This window comes from Salvelinus fontinalis, chromosome 33, assembly GCF_029448725.1.
Source record: "Salvelinus fontinalis isolate EN_2023a chromosome 33, ASM2944872v1, whole genome shotgun sequence".
Classification (NCBI taxonomy): Eukaryota; Metazoa; Chordata; class Actinopteri; order Salmoniformes; family Salmonidae; genus Salvelinus; species Salvelinus fontinalis.
The window spans coordinates 20,942,247-20,956,899 of NC_074697.1; the positions used below are offsets into that span (position 1 = coordinate 20,942,247).

Consider the following 14,653-nt stretch of genomic DNA (forward strand, 5'->3'; position numbering starts at 1 on the left):
GCATATATTAATGACCATCTTCCCCTTCCCGTAATCCTAACCATTAACAACCAGCTTCTCCTTCCCATTATCCTAATCATTAGGGGGGAAAACTATCAAACTGACCTTAGATCAGTGTCTGGAGACAACTTTATCCTATATCAGGTGCAGTGGAGGTTCATAATAATGTCTGGAATGAAGTATAATGGCTGGAATGCAGTGAATGGTGTTTCGAACATCTCTGGAGAGACCTGAAAATAGCTGTGCAGCGACGCTCTCCATCAACCCTCACAGAGCTTGAGAGGTGTGCCAAGCTTGTAGCATCATACCCAGGTTTTTTTTTTATTTTTAAATTTGCTAAAATATCTAAAAACCTGTTTTTGCTTTTCAGGTCTCTCCAGAGATGTTCGATTGGGTTCAAGTCCGGGCTCTGGCTGGGCCACTCAAGGACATTCAGAGACTTGTCCCAAAGCCACTCCTGCATTGGTTTGGCTGTGTGCTTAGGGTCATTGTCCTGTTGGAAGGTGAACCTTCACCCTAGTCTGAGGTCCTGAGTGCTCTGGAGCAAGTTTTCATCAAGGATCTCTGTACTTTGCTCCGTTCATCTTGAGGAATGAGGAATTTATGAGGAATGTAAAAAAAATTAAAAAAAATTTAGACTAAGGTTGTAACGTAACAAAATGTGAAAAAAATCCATGGGTCTGAATACTTTCCGAATGAACTGTATACACGCACACACACACACCGTCTGTCTGTAGCTCACAGCGCACACACACACAGTCTGTCTGTAACTCACAGACCCAGCAAAATGCTCATTAAGACATAAACATCCAACTGATGATGATCAGTCATAGCCTGAGATAGAGAGAGACAGAGAGAGAGAGAGAGAGATAGAGAGAGATAGAGCGAGAGCGATAGAGAGAGAGAGAATGCGAGAAAGAGAGAGGGAAAGAGAGAGAGAGAATGCGGGAAAGAGAGAAAGAAAGAGAGCGAGAAAGAGAGAGAAGGGGAGAGAGAGAGAGGGGAGAGAGAGAGGGAAAGAGATGAAGAGAGAGAGAATGTCCATAGTTCTATAAAAGTGCTGAGCAGGCAGCTGTTACTCAAGCTTCAGGTGTGTCAACAGCAATGAGAACACATCCATCTGGCAGTCTGACCACACACACACACACACACACACACACACACACACACACACACACACACACACACACACACACACACACACACACACACACACACACACACACACACACACACACACACACACACACACACACACACACACACACACACACAAGGATATGCAGGCTGAGCACAGCACAGAATAAGCATACCCCATGCACCATTTGAACAATTCTAAGGTGAATGCAGTCAAGCCGTTAAAAAAGATGTATACCGTCGGGCGATCAATGGTAATGTGTATAATGACAAAATATAATCAATATGGTTGTACTATAACTTGTGATCAATGGCGATGTTTAGTATTGGAATTGATTTCATGCTATTTCGATATCCTGTCCCTGAGGCCAGAATCTATAGGCCGTAAATCATTATGCCTATGTCTACTATGTGGTCTACCTTTATGTAGGCCTATCTTACTCTCTGTAGACCTATTAGGAGAAGAGCCTACAAGCATGTATTCAAGGCTATAGCTGTGTATGCCTTAGCCCTTGATCATAACTCTCAGTTCTATTCCATTACATAGAAGAGTCATTGGACAAAGGTGTCGTCTGAGGGGGGAGGTTTTGTTAAGAGCCGCAACGTTCGGTCTGAACATTAATACACATCGCTTGTGGTACGGTTTTGGAAGCCCAAGGGCTTTATCTTTCATAATAGCGAGAAATCATAAAAAATGTAAAAGGTTAAATTCATACATTCATTTTTAGGGTTTGGGTTCCTACACTGCCATATTTCTATGTTACCACGCTTGTTTACGGAAAACAGACAGAAGACAGAGTGGACCACGTGCTAATTATCTGTCTGCGTCTCTGAACACCTGTAACATGTTGTCACTGAAGAATACTGTCAGCTGCAACTGTGTAACATCCAGTTAAACAGTCTACAGTAAGTGTACATTGTGCATTTGTGAAATAGTTTGTATGTGATATTAAAGTAGAGGGATTTATGTTTCTTGGGCTCCTGAGTGGCGCAGCTGTCTAAGGCACTGCATCTCAGTGCTAGAGGCGTCACTACAGACCCTGGATTGATCGTGGGCTGTATCACAACCTGCTGTGATCGGTAGTCCCATAGGGCGGCGCATAATTGGCACAGCATCGTCAAGGTTAGGGGAGGGTTTGAACGGGGTAGACCGTCATTGTAAAATAAGAATTTGTTCTTAACTGACTTGCCTAGTTAAATAAATAAATAGAACCATACCGCAATTGAGAATGGATTCACTTTTAGATAGAGTATTTGGCTGTTTGGCTTCCAGAGACAATTCACCCTTTAAATAGAAGGTCCTTGGACTAAGTACAAATGTTAGGCTCCTTTAGTCCAAAATTTGGCTATGTAGGCCTATAATACGCTTAACAAAAATATAAACGCAGCATAAAACAATTTCAAACATTTTACTGTTACAGTTCATATAAGGAAATTAGTTCATTGAAATAAATGAATTAGGCCATCGTCTATGGATTTCACTTGACTGGGAATACAGATAAGCATCTGTTGGTCACAGATACCTTTTGTAAAAAGGTAGGGGTGTGGATCAGAAACCAGTCAGTGTCTGGTGTGACCACAATTTGCCTCATGCAGCGCAACACATCTCTTTAGCTTTAGCTCTTTAGCAAAGAGATGGCTGTTGATTGTGGCCTGTGGAATTATGTTCCACTCCTCTTCAAAGGCTGCGAAGTTGCTGGATATTGGCGGGAACTGAAACATGCTGTCGTACACGCCGATCCAGAGCATCCCAAACATGCTCAATGGATGAGATATCTGGTGAGTATGCAGGCCATGTAAGAACTGGGACATTTTCAGCTTCCAGGAATAGTGTACAGATCCTTGTGACATGGAGCCGTACATTATCATGGAGAAACATGAGGTGATGGTGGCGGATGAATGGCACGACAATGGGCCTCAGGATCTAGTCCCGGAATCTCTGTGCATTCAAATTGCCATCAAAAAAGTGCAATTGTGTTTGTTGTCTGTAGCTTATGCCTGTCCATACCATAACCCCACCGCCACTATGGGGCACTCTGTTCACAACGTTGACATCAGCAAACCATTCGCCCACACGACGCCATACATGCTGTCTGCCATCCACACTTCTCCAGCGTGCCAGTGGCCATCAAAGGTGATAATTTGCCCATTGACGTTGGTTACGACGCCGAACTGCAGTTAGGGCAAGACCCTGGTGAGGACGACGATCACGCAGATGAGCTTCCCTAAGATGATTTCTGACAGTTTGTGCAGACATTCTTTGGTTGTGCTAACCCACAGTTTTATCAGCTGTCCGGGTGGCTGGTCTCAGGCGATCCCACAGGTGAAGAAGCCGGATGTGGAGGTCCTGGGCTGGCATGGTTACACGTGGTCTGTGGTTGTGAGGCCGGTTGGACGTACTGACAAATTCTCTAAAATGTCGTCTTATGGTAGAGAAATTAACATTAAATTGTCTGGCAACAGCTGTGGTGGCCATTCCTGTAGTCAGCATGCCACTTGTGCGCTCCCTCAAAACTTGAGACATCTGTGGCATTGTGTTGCGTGACAAACTGCACATTTTATAACTGGCCTTTTATTGTCCCCAGCACAAGGTGCACATGTGTAATGATCATGCTGTTTAATCCGCTTCTTGATATGCTACACCTGTCAGGTGGATGGGCTATCTTGGCAAAAGATAAATGCTCACTAACAGGGATGTTAACAAATGTGTGCACTAAATTTGAGAGAAATAAGCTTTTTGTGTGTATGGAAAATTTCTGGGATCTTTTATTTCAGCTCATGAAACATGGGACCAACACTTTATGTTAGGTTTATATTTTTGTTTAGTATATTTAGTTGCATTTAGGCTAGTTGCATAAAACTTTCAACTCTCTCTCAACACTGATGTGTTTTCAAATTTAGACTGGGCTTCTTATTCACTTTCCGAGGTCAGTGTTGAGTTGTATCGTTATATCATTGCTACGAGAAAAGGCAGACTTTAGGACGGCGAAAAGAAATGGCTTTGCTGGTGCCCTAGCCTTCACCTATTCCCGATCCTATCCCTCGAGCGACGTGGCCAATCAGTGTGTGTGTCAGCGACACATGAATGGTGATATCAAAGGAATGGCTCGCGAAACAAAGAAGCCGCCGGTCTCGAATTCCCGTCGATAGAGAAAATTCGCGAATGAAACAGCACAGAAGATTTGTTTTTAAGGCTTGAGTGAAACCAAATGAATATCTTCGACGCAAAGTCCAACAGTTTTGGTTTTGTTTTGCTCAAGGAGGGACCTTGGCCTCGTGAGAGCTTTGTCGAGCGCCAGGCGAGGCTGTTGGCTACATTGGAACGTAAGTAAAAACATATCTTGCCTATTTCATTTTATTGCGTCGAATATAATCATGTTTCAACACATAGTGTTGTTCATTATGCTTTCTTCGTGATGTTTAGAAAACCTGTCAATGTGTACAACTTTTTTTTTTGGTACGTGTTTTTATGTCCGCACCGACTCTACCCGCATGAGAAGGCTAATTTAGGACTTTTTGGAATCAAATTAAGTCTACTGGGAAGCGCGGCTTGGTAACTTGAGAAACTATAACTTGTCTTTGGCATCTAACGTTAACGTTACGTGTAAAGGACGTTTTATTCATTCATCCCAATAGCTTGGAAAATAATGACGAGAGATTAATACACCGATTAGAATGTTTTCGAAACGATATAATGAAAATGTTCTGTGGCTGCAAGCAAATAAACCATTTCCAAACATGTTTATAGTTGACAACATGCAGAACATTCAGCAACTCATAATGTCGATAACAGGGACACCGAATAGGTCACCGTAATTGTTACTTACATTAGGAAAGGAATTTTTTGCTGAAAATATTATGCCACTATTGTGGTGTACACTTTTGCAGAACTTGCATGTCTGGTTTCAGTTTCAATTTGATTTCCCATTGTCACAGCAGAGTTTACGTCTGTGAGCAAACAGAGAGATACAGTATTTTACAACGGATGTGGGTTTGCCAAATCGGACGCCTATTCCAGTGGATCTGTGCCTGTTTGTTGGTGGTAAATGCTTTATCCCCTGTAGTAACGGGTAACCACACCAACTAACTGGCATGGGCACTGTCCAGATGAAGTGTCTGATGACTAGTTACTGTGTGATGGACCAGTGGAGGAGCCAGTTATATATAGATAATGATTTTTCTTTCCTTAATGTGTTTTAGTGGATGGTACATTTAACCTCGTTGTCACCAGAGTAGACCTTGCTTACTCTTTTGACTAGGCTTACAACTAACCCATTAAATGGAAAACTATTACCAGTTTATGGTGGTTGCATATAGGCATAATCATTGAATAATTCCCTGGGGTTGGAAGCAGTCCATATTTTATTTTCTGGTGTAGAACCATTCATGGCCCCCACACTCCAAATTATTGACATCTGGAGTTTGAACCCATGACCTCAGTCATGTTCATAGGTCACCTGACCCTGTAGCCACCTGGGTGGACTACATCCATTGTGCATAATGACCACACAGATGCAGAGCTGGGATAGGCAAACTGTTGGGTTTTTGAAAGGGACCAAATACAATGCTATTTCTCTGTAAACAATTAAGACTTTCAGCTTGCTTATAGAGAAGAGCACTCAACATGTGCTGCACTGACACACATGGCTGATTGGTTAAAATAAATTGATGATAATAAGAATATTGTGGGAGCTGTACTGTTCGATTTCAGTGCAGCCTTGAATATTATTGACCATAACCTGTTGAACTTATGTTGTAGCTTTTCAACCTCTGCCATAGCTCACAATCCATGATATCTATCTAATAGAACACAGAGGGTTTTCTTTCATGGAAGCTTCTCTAATGTTCAACGTATAAAGTGTGGTGTACCACAGGGCAGTTCTCTTGGCCCTCTATTCTTTAAAAAAATATTTTTACCAATGACCTGCCATTGGCATTCAACAAAGCCTGTGTCCATGTAGGCTGATGATTCAACCCTATACACGTCTGCAACCACAAGTAGTGAAATCACAGCAACCCTAAACAAAGAGTTGCAGTCAGTTTTAGAATGGGTGGCCAGTAATAAACTGGTCCTGAACATCTCTAAAACTAAGAGCATTGTATTGGGTACAAATCATTCCCTAAGTTCTAGACCTCAGCTGAATCTGGTAATGAATGGTGTGGCTGTTGAGGAGACTAAATTGCTTGGTGTTACTTTAGATTGTAAACCGTCATGGTCAAAACATATTGATTCAGTGGTTGTGAAGATGGGGAGAAGTCTATCTGCGATAAAGAGATGCTCAGCTTTTTTTGACACCACACTCCACAAAGCAAGTCCTGCAGGGAAACATACAGTATTATACATAATAATGATGGCATGGAACTCCCATCTCATATAGTGCAAGTGACCAGCTAATTTGGTTTCAAAAAACAAATAAAGCAACACCTCACGGCATGCCTCTCCCCCATGTGACCTACTTTTTGTGTGTATGTATACAGTTGAAGTCGGAGGTTTACATACACCTTAGCCAAATACATTAACTCAGTTTTTTACAATTCCTGACATTTAATCCTAGTAGTAATTCCCTCTCTTAGGTCATTTAGGATCACCACTTTATTTTAAGAATGTGAAATGTCAGAATAATAGTAGAGAATGATTTCAGCTTTTATTTCTTTCATCACATTCCCAGTGGGTCAGAAGTTTACATACACTCAATTAGTATTTGGTAGCATTGCATTTAAATTGTTTAAAACCCTGGGAGGGACAAGCTCCAGAGGAACGGCAGGCTGCTGTTCTTCCTCTCCACACTCGGAGCCTGTCTGGTCATGGGAGGTGATCAATTCATTTTCGTCTCCACACAAACCAACAGTGCTGCGCCAGTCAGCTGTCCAGAGTCTTGACACACCAGCACTAGTCCCATCGGCTGTGCCTGTCCCGTAATCCATTGTCCCTCCCACACACACACACACCAGTATCAGGGAGAGCCATGTTGCCACTATGCCAGTGCTGCTGAGTCAGTCAAATGGTAATGTTTTTAAATATCCCATTTAAAAGTGATTGGTCACTGAATGAAACCATGGGCTGTAAGGGACAGTTTAAAGTCCTCATGTTCCCACTGTTATATCATATATTCACTAGTAGTTTTAATTAATTAAATTGCTTAACTTCTACTTCATCACAATCCCGGATCCGGGAGCACCCCCATCAGTAAAAAAGCTGACTAGCATAGCCTAGCATAGCGTCACAAGTAAATACTAGCATCTAAATATCATTAAATCACAAGTCCAAGACACCAGATGAAAGATACACATCTTGTGAATCCAGCCATCATTTCTGATTTTTAAAATGTTTTACAGGGAAGACACTATGTATTTCTATTAGCTAACCACAATAGCAAAAGACACAACTTTTTTTTCCCACCATTTTTTTTCTGCATAGGTAGCTATCACAATTTCGACCAAATAAAGATATAAATAGTCACTAACCAAGAAACAACTTCATCAGATGACAGTCTGATAACATATTTATTGTATAGCATATGTTTTGTTAGAAAAATGTGCATATTTCAGGTATAAATCATAGTTTCACATTGCAGCCACCATCACAACTCTCACCAAAGCAACTAGAATAACTACAGAGACCAACGTGAATTACCTAAATACTCATCATAAAACATTTATGAAAAATACACAGCGTACAGCAAATGAAAGACAAAGATCTTGTGAATCCAGCCAATATTTCAGATTTTTTAAGTGTTTTACAGCGAAAACACAATATAGCATTATATTAGCTTACTAAAATAGCCAACCACACAACAGCATTGATTCAAGCCAACAATAGCGATAAGGAATAAACCAGCAAAAGATATTACGTTTTTCACTAACCTTCTCAAACTTACATTTACATTTTAGTCATTTAGCAGACGCTCTTATCCAGAGCGACTTACAGTAGAGTGCATACATTTTATTACATTTATTTTTATTTTTTACATTTCATTACATTTTACATACTGAGACAAGGATATCCCTACCGGCCAAACCCTCCCTAACCCGGATGACGCTATGCCAATTGTGCGTCGCCTCACGGACCTCCCGGTTGCGGCTGGCTACGACAGAGCCTGGGCGCGAACCCAGCCCAGCCTGGGCGCGAACCCAGAGACTCTGGTGGCGCAGCTAGCACTGCGATGCAGTGCCCTAGACCACTGCGCTACCCGGGAGGCCATGACAGTCCTATAACATCATATTACACAATACATATAGAGTTTGTTCGAAAATGTGCATATTTAGCGGCACAAATCGTGGTTATACAATGAAAATAGTAGCCAAGCTGCCAACAAAATGTCGGGAGAAATCTTGGGAGAGGCACCTAATCTAATCAGTAACTAATCATAAACTTGACTAAAAACAGGTTGGACAGCAAATGAAAGATACATTAGTTCTTAATGCAACCGCTGTGTTAGATTTTTAAAATTAACATTACTACGACATACAGCGTGCGTTAAAGCGAGACCGCACCGAAATTAATGGCGTAATAGTATTTTTACATTTTTCAACAGAACAACGAATTAACATCATAAATAGTTCTTACTTTTTGATGAGCTTTCATCAGAATCTTGGGCAAGTTGTACTTTGTCCAGAGGAATCGTTGCTCGGTTGTAGATTGTCGCCTTCAACTTTGGAATTAGCAGCAAACATTAGCCATGTGGCGAAGACGTGTCCAACTCACTATAACGCAGCACTAAGAAATATCCGAAAATCGCAATATACTGATATAAACTGATAACTCGGTTTAAAATAACAACATTATGATGTCTTTAACACCTATATCGAATAAAATCAGAGCCGGATATATCTAAGGCCTATAACGGGAGCTTTCCAGAACGCCATCCTGAGGTCTGTCTTGCGTCATGGCGAATGATGAAAAGACTGGACCCCACGTTCCCAGACCCTTTATATGGCCTTAGATCTGCCTAGCAACTCCATTCCAATTCTCACTATTTGCTGACATCTAGGGGAAGGCGTATGCAGTGCATCTCAACCAATAGAAGATATGCAAATTAATAAACTGACCCCAGAACAGCCTGCCTGATTTCAGATTTCTCACTTCCTCACAGGAAAATTGCTCCAACTTGAGTTCTGTTTTACTCAGATTAGTTTCTAAAACCGTTTGAATTATGAGTGTTTTTCTATCCAATAGTAATAATAATATGCATATTGTACGAGCAAGAATTGAGTACGGGGCAGTTTAATTTGGGAACAAAATTTTTACAAAGTGAAAACAGCACCCCCTATTGAGAAAAGGTTTAAGTTGCGGCATGACTCACATGTTCATATACGGTCCAAGAGCGTTTTAATCCGTTTTTCGATTCACTTGGTCTTCACCTTTTAGGTGTGTGACTCGATCAAAGGTCATATGCTTTTCCATAGCCACTTTTGTACTGTAGTTAGTCTACTCTTCCTCATGTCACTTGTGTCTAGGGTTGTTACAGTGACCATATTACCACCACTCCGGCGGTCGAGTCATGACGGCAGTCAAATTCCATGTGACCGTTTAGTCACGATAATTAGGCTTCTCCAAGCTCTGATGCTGCTGATGGTCATTAGTAGCCTACCAAACTTGCTAACTGCCTGGTACTCAGCACTCTATTGTTCCTCTAATCACTCTGACATCAATGCAAATGTTATTGAAAATCCAATCACTCTTCATGACAGCCTATGCACTTGCATTAAAGGTTTTGATGGCCTCTATTAAAAAGAGGATCCCATCAGCTTTCTATAGGCTAGGCCTACTATTTATCTATCAACTTTTCTAATATTAAGCACATTGCTAAGCTTTACAACAGGAGTATAGCCTAGATGCCCCTGTTCCATGATAATGGTCTATTTGAAATCGAAACAAATTTCACATTCTTTTGTATATTTAAAGAATTTTAATTAAGAATACTCCGATGGGTGACAATATTAGCCTAGTATAGAACAAGAAGGCCTGCACACTGTTAGCTCCCAGTTCACCGCTTTATTGACAACGTTTTGATCCAAAACGGATGTTCCTCAGGTCTTTTTTGATCGGACGTAGATCCGTTTCACATCGAAACGTTGTCAATAAAGCAGTGAATTGGGAGCTTTAACAGTTTGCGGGCCTTGTTCTATGCTAGTATTCTTTATTAGCCCAGCACCTATGTATTTAAGGATGTGTGTATGACCACAAACTTTGTCTTACTGGACAAGGCTAATAATAATAGCAAACGGCTCATGTCTTTATTTGTTGCAACTTTTTCAAATCATAGTCGCACACCTCATGTAGCCTCGCCCATAGGCCTATATGTTTTGATAAGGTTTGTCACAACTAATGGCCAAGTAACTTCTCAAAATTAAGCACATTAATCAGCTTTATAGATGCTGTAGAGCCTAACTGGCATACATACTTTCAAGTTTGAGCAAAATAATTTTCACAGAAGGACAAGTTGACCAATAGAATAGGTCAACTTTTGTACTATAGGGGATAGTAGTGACATAGGCTAGTGCTTTTTCTGTTTGTTAGGTCTACTCTTTTTGGCTGACAAAGTATAATTCTATTCAGCCCAAGGGCACAATAGCCGCAAAAGGCATGGATTTTTTAGGTTGCATTATGTTCTCACGAGGGGGATGGCACCGGGAAATTTAATACCTGGTGACAATATTATCAAGTGCTTGTGAAATTGTGAATGAAGCATGTGTAGCTTGAACAAGAAACAAATCAGAGCTCATGCCTTTCATGTGACTTTTTTTCAATTCATCAATTGTCCCACCATGCAGCCTTGTAATGTATTAAAAATCCAAACCTATAGCTCAACGTTTGTATCATAATTAACTCAATTAAGCAGTGCATTCGGAAAGTATACATTTTGTTACGTTACAGCCTTATTCTGTAATCTATTACATTTTTGTGTCATCAATCTACACACACTACCCATAATGACAAAGCAAAAACAGCTTTTTAGAAAAACATTTGCATAAAAAACATTTACATAAGTATTCAGACCCTTTACGCAGTACTTTGTTGACAGCGATTACAGCATCGTGTCTTGGGTATGGGTAAGCTTGGCACACCTGTATTTGAGGAGTTTCTCCCATTCTTCTCTGCAGATCCTCTCAAGCTCTCCGATTGGAAGGGGAGTGTCGCTGCACAGCTATTTTCAGGTCTCTCCAGAGATGTTTGATTGGGTTCAAGTCCAGGCTCTGGCTGAGCCATTCAAGGACATTCAGAGACTTGTGACGAAGCCACTCCTGCATTGTCTTGGCTGTGTGCTTAGGATCGTTGTCCTGTTGGAAGGTGAACCTTCGCCCCAGTCTGAGAACCTGCTCAGGTGCCTTGGTGGAAGAGTGGGGTAACATCTCACAGCAAGAACAGGCAAATCTGGTGCAGTCCATGAGGAGGAGATGCACTGAACTACTTAATGCAGCTGGTGGCCACCAGATACTGACTGTTACTTTTGATTTTGATCCCCCCTTTGTTCAGGGACACATTATTCAATTGCTGATAGTCACATGTCTGTGCAACTTGGTTCAGTTTGTCTCAGTTGTTGAATCTTATGTTCATACAAATATTCACACAAGTTTTCTGAAAATAAACGTAGTTGAAAGTGAGAACATAATTTTTTTTTTGCTGAGATTATTTTTGTGATGAGTAGAATGACAATCGATATCCATTACACATCTTTCTGGTCTTGGATATTCTAAAATGAGCCTTAATACAAATATATTACTCCCATTTGTATCCAGATAACTGTGTTAGTGTATTAGTCAGTCGGCAGGCTCTTTTGATGGTAATCTTGATGTACAGAATGTTCACCTCTGTTCCCCCTAAATCAGATGAGACCAGACGGGGCATGCAAAAGACCACTGATATGGTTTTGCATGAGTCTGAACTAAAGGAGAGGAGAGCAGGAGAGCACAGTTTGACTAAAATGGAAAATGGGGAGCAGGATACAGGGAAATGTACCAAGGGGGAGAGATGAGGGAGAGGGGGCTGGATGGCGAGACATGGGAGTAAGACTGGGGATCAAATTGATCAGTGAGAGAATTATTTAAAATGACTGATTGCAATTTCCCTCAAGTCAGTTTTTGATTTTTATCAATTATAGTTTGAGACAGGCACTTCTAACCTTTATCACGAGTAGCTGCCTAAAAGATAATAGTAATGGTTGAGCTTGGGAACGATGGTAGCAATTGATAGTGAGCGGGAGCCCTGGGCAGTTTCTGAGAAATATGTGTGATTGTCCTCGTGTGTCTAAGTGATAGATCAACGCGTTACATATTTGCATTACAGAGAAATAGAGTAGCATGAAGGACCACTTGGGTTCAGCCAACTCTAACACAAAGCACTGCCCCCAAACAAAACATCTGTTTTCTTTCTGTCACATGCTGTTCAGATCAAGCCCTAGTCCCCAGTGACATGTAGCTGGAAGGATGGGAGTTTTGTAATGTTCTAATAATCATGTATGGCATTGATTGGGTTTTCTCACCAAGTTGGTCTTTCAGTTTAGTTCAGCGGGTGGTCAGGTTCACCGTAGTCTTATAGGTCGAGAGATTGCTGTGTCATGTCACTAAATCACGCACCAGGAAGTATTCCTTCCAGTATGTTAGTGAGACCTCACCCCAGATGCTGCTTTTTCTCATCTGTTTTACAGTCTGTTCTATCTGGCATGCAAAGCGTTGTACCCGTTGCCTGGGTCAGACACAGGGCAGTGTCTCTGGGCTGCTATCCACAGACGGGCACACAAAGAGAATTCTCACCCTGACTGACCTGCTCAGAATAGTCAGTCACGCATCACTTCCCCCTTCTCATCTCAGCCCAATGGAACAGCAGGACTTGACATTAACGCTTGTCCTCTTGCCAGGAGATTCCAGGAGAGCTACTGGGGGTTCCAGGAGAGCTACTGGGGGTTCCAGCCCTGCATGAACACATGACTTTAAAAGATCAGCTGCTCAACAGGACCTTGATAAGCTGACCCAAATCCTGCACATCCAATAGCTTTCCAGGTGGAGACGGCGGCGCTGTGCGAAGGCACGGCACACGACGGGACACGACGGTTGTTGCTTCTCCTGTTAGGCTATGCTTGCTAGGCAGCAGTAGACTCAGTCTAGGCCTTCCCAGCAGGTTTGACATGACCGTGGTCCCTGCACAGTGAGTCTTGTTGACCAGAACACGACAGTGACTAAACACTACTTCCCAAAGTCCCCCTTAGCACCGGCGTACGCTGAACAATACACAAGTCCTTCAGTGTTCAGTCAATCACCGACCAGCCGAGACTAGTAATGCAGAGATGGAAAATGTTATTCTTTGTACCTGAATGAGTCTAAGAGTCAACACTAGGGTTGCACATTTTGGGGAATATTCAGAGGTGGAAACTTTCCGTGGGATTTAACGGGAATATATGCAAATTAATATTAATACCATTTCATTGTAGGTGTTTATTGCATTGGATATATTTACCTTATCATAAGTAGACTTAATTGCAAATTATTAAATCCTTCCAATAGAAATAAAACTATATAGTTATGAATTGAAATTTTAAATGAGTTGACTCTTCACATGGGATGATTTCACTGAACAATGAAAGGGAATATTGTGATGGATCATTCATCTCCCAAAAACGATTTCAACAAACATCTGTAAAATGATAGTCTGGAAACTAAAGCTTTGGTTGTCTTCCCTTCAGGCTTCCATGTCTTCTCCATGGACCTCCTCAATGTGCACCTCTTGAACATCAAACTATGAGTCCTCATCTTTACTGTCACTTTCCAACCTTGTTCAGGGTGGCTTGTTGTCAGGCTCAAAAAGCCTCAAATTTGCCCCGGATGGCCACCAATTTTTCATGTAGTTAATTATTCCTTGCCCACGAACATTTGACCACCCATCAGAGATGACTGCAATAGTCTGCTTTCTCTATGATTTGCATGATCTTAACTTGAACTATGTTTAACTCTGCATCCAGCAAATGAGTAGATAAACATGTTTGGTTGGTCAATGCTGGACGGAGAACATTCAGAAATCTCTTCTAATACATATTGCCTGTGAGCATTAGAGGTGAACCAGTTGCATACACAGCTCGAGCAAGACATTCATCAGCATTTCTGACTACGGTCCTCCATTGAGTCAAAAATATATATAATTCCAGGAGGACCATGAGCTGTTGCTATCGATAAAGTGCCTGAGTTATAATTTTCACCTCAAATTGAAGTAGAGGGACTTTTGTCAGAGGTTGCTTGTTATGAACGCTGAGGGAACTTTATGCACTTGGCCAGGTGATTCTGCATCTTTGTTGCATTCTTCACATATGATTTGGCACAGTATTTGCAAATGTACACAGCTGTTCCTTCTACATTAGCTGCAGTGAAATGCTATCAGATAGTGCCCGTGGCATTTTCCTGTAAAGATTAGAAAAAAATGATACAAAAAAATAAAATACAATTCCATCAACAGATAAATAGTTAAGCAGTTAGATTTAACAACTCCTTTGTAAGATACATGTTTGAAATGAATGGAAACGGGTGA

At 41.4% G+C, this 14,653-nt stretch overlaps 1 protein-coding gene across 1 annotated transcript in view; it reads left to right on the forward strand.

The window, feature by feature from the left end:
• The first annotated feature begins 3,879 nt into the window (after positions 1-3,879).
• Positions 3,880-14,653, forward strand: part of LOC129831801 (SPRY domain-containing SOCS box protein 4-like) — a 41,998-nt gene continuing 31,224 nt past the window's right edge. The window contains exon 1 of the mRNA XM_055895262.1: positions 3,880-4,461. The gene's annotated coding sequence lies outside the window, so the exon portion shown is untranslated. The remainder of the gene's footprint in view (positions 4,462-14,653) is intronic.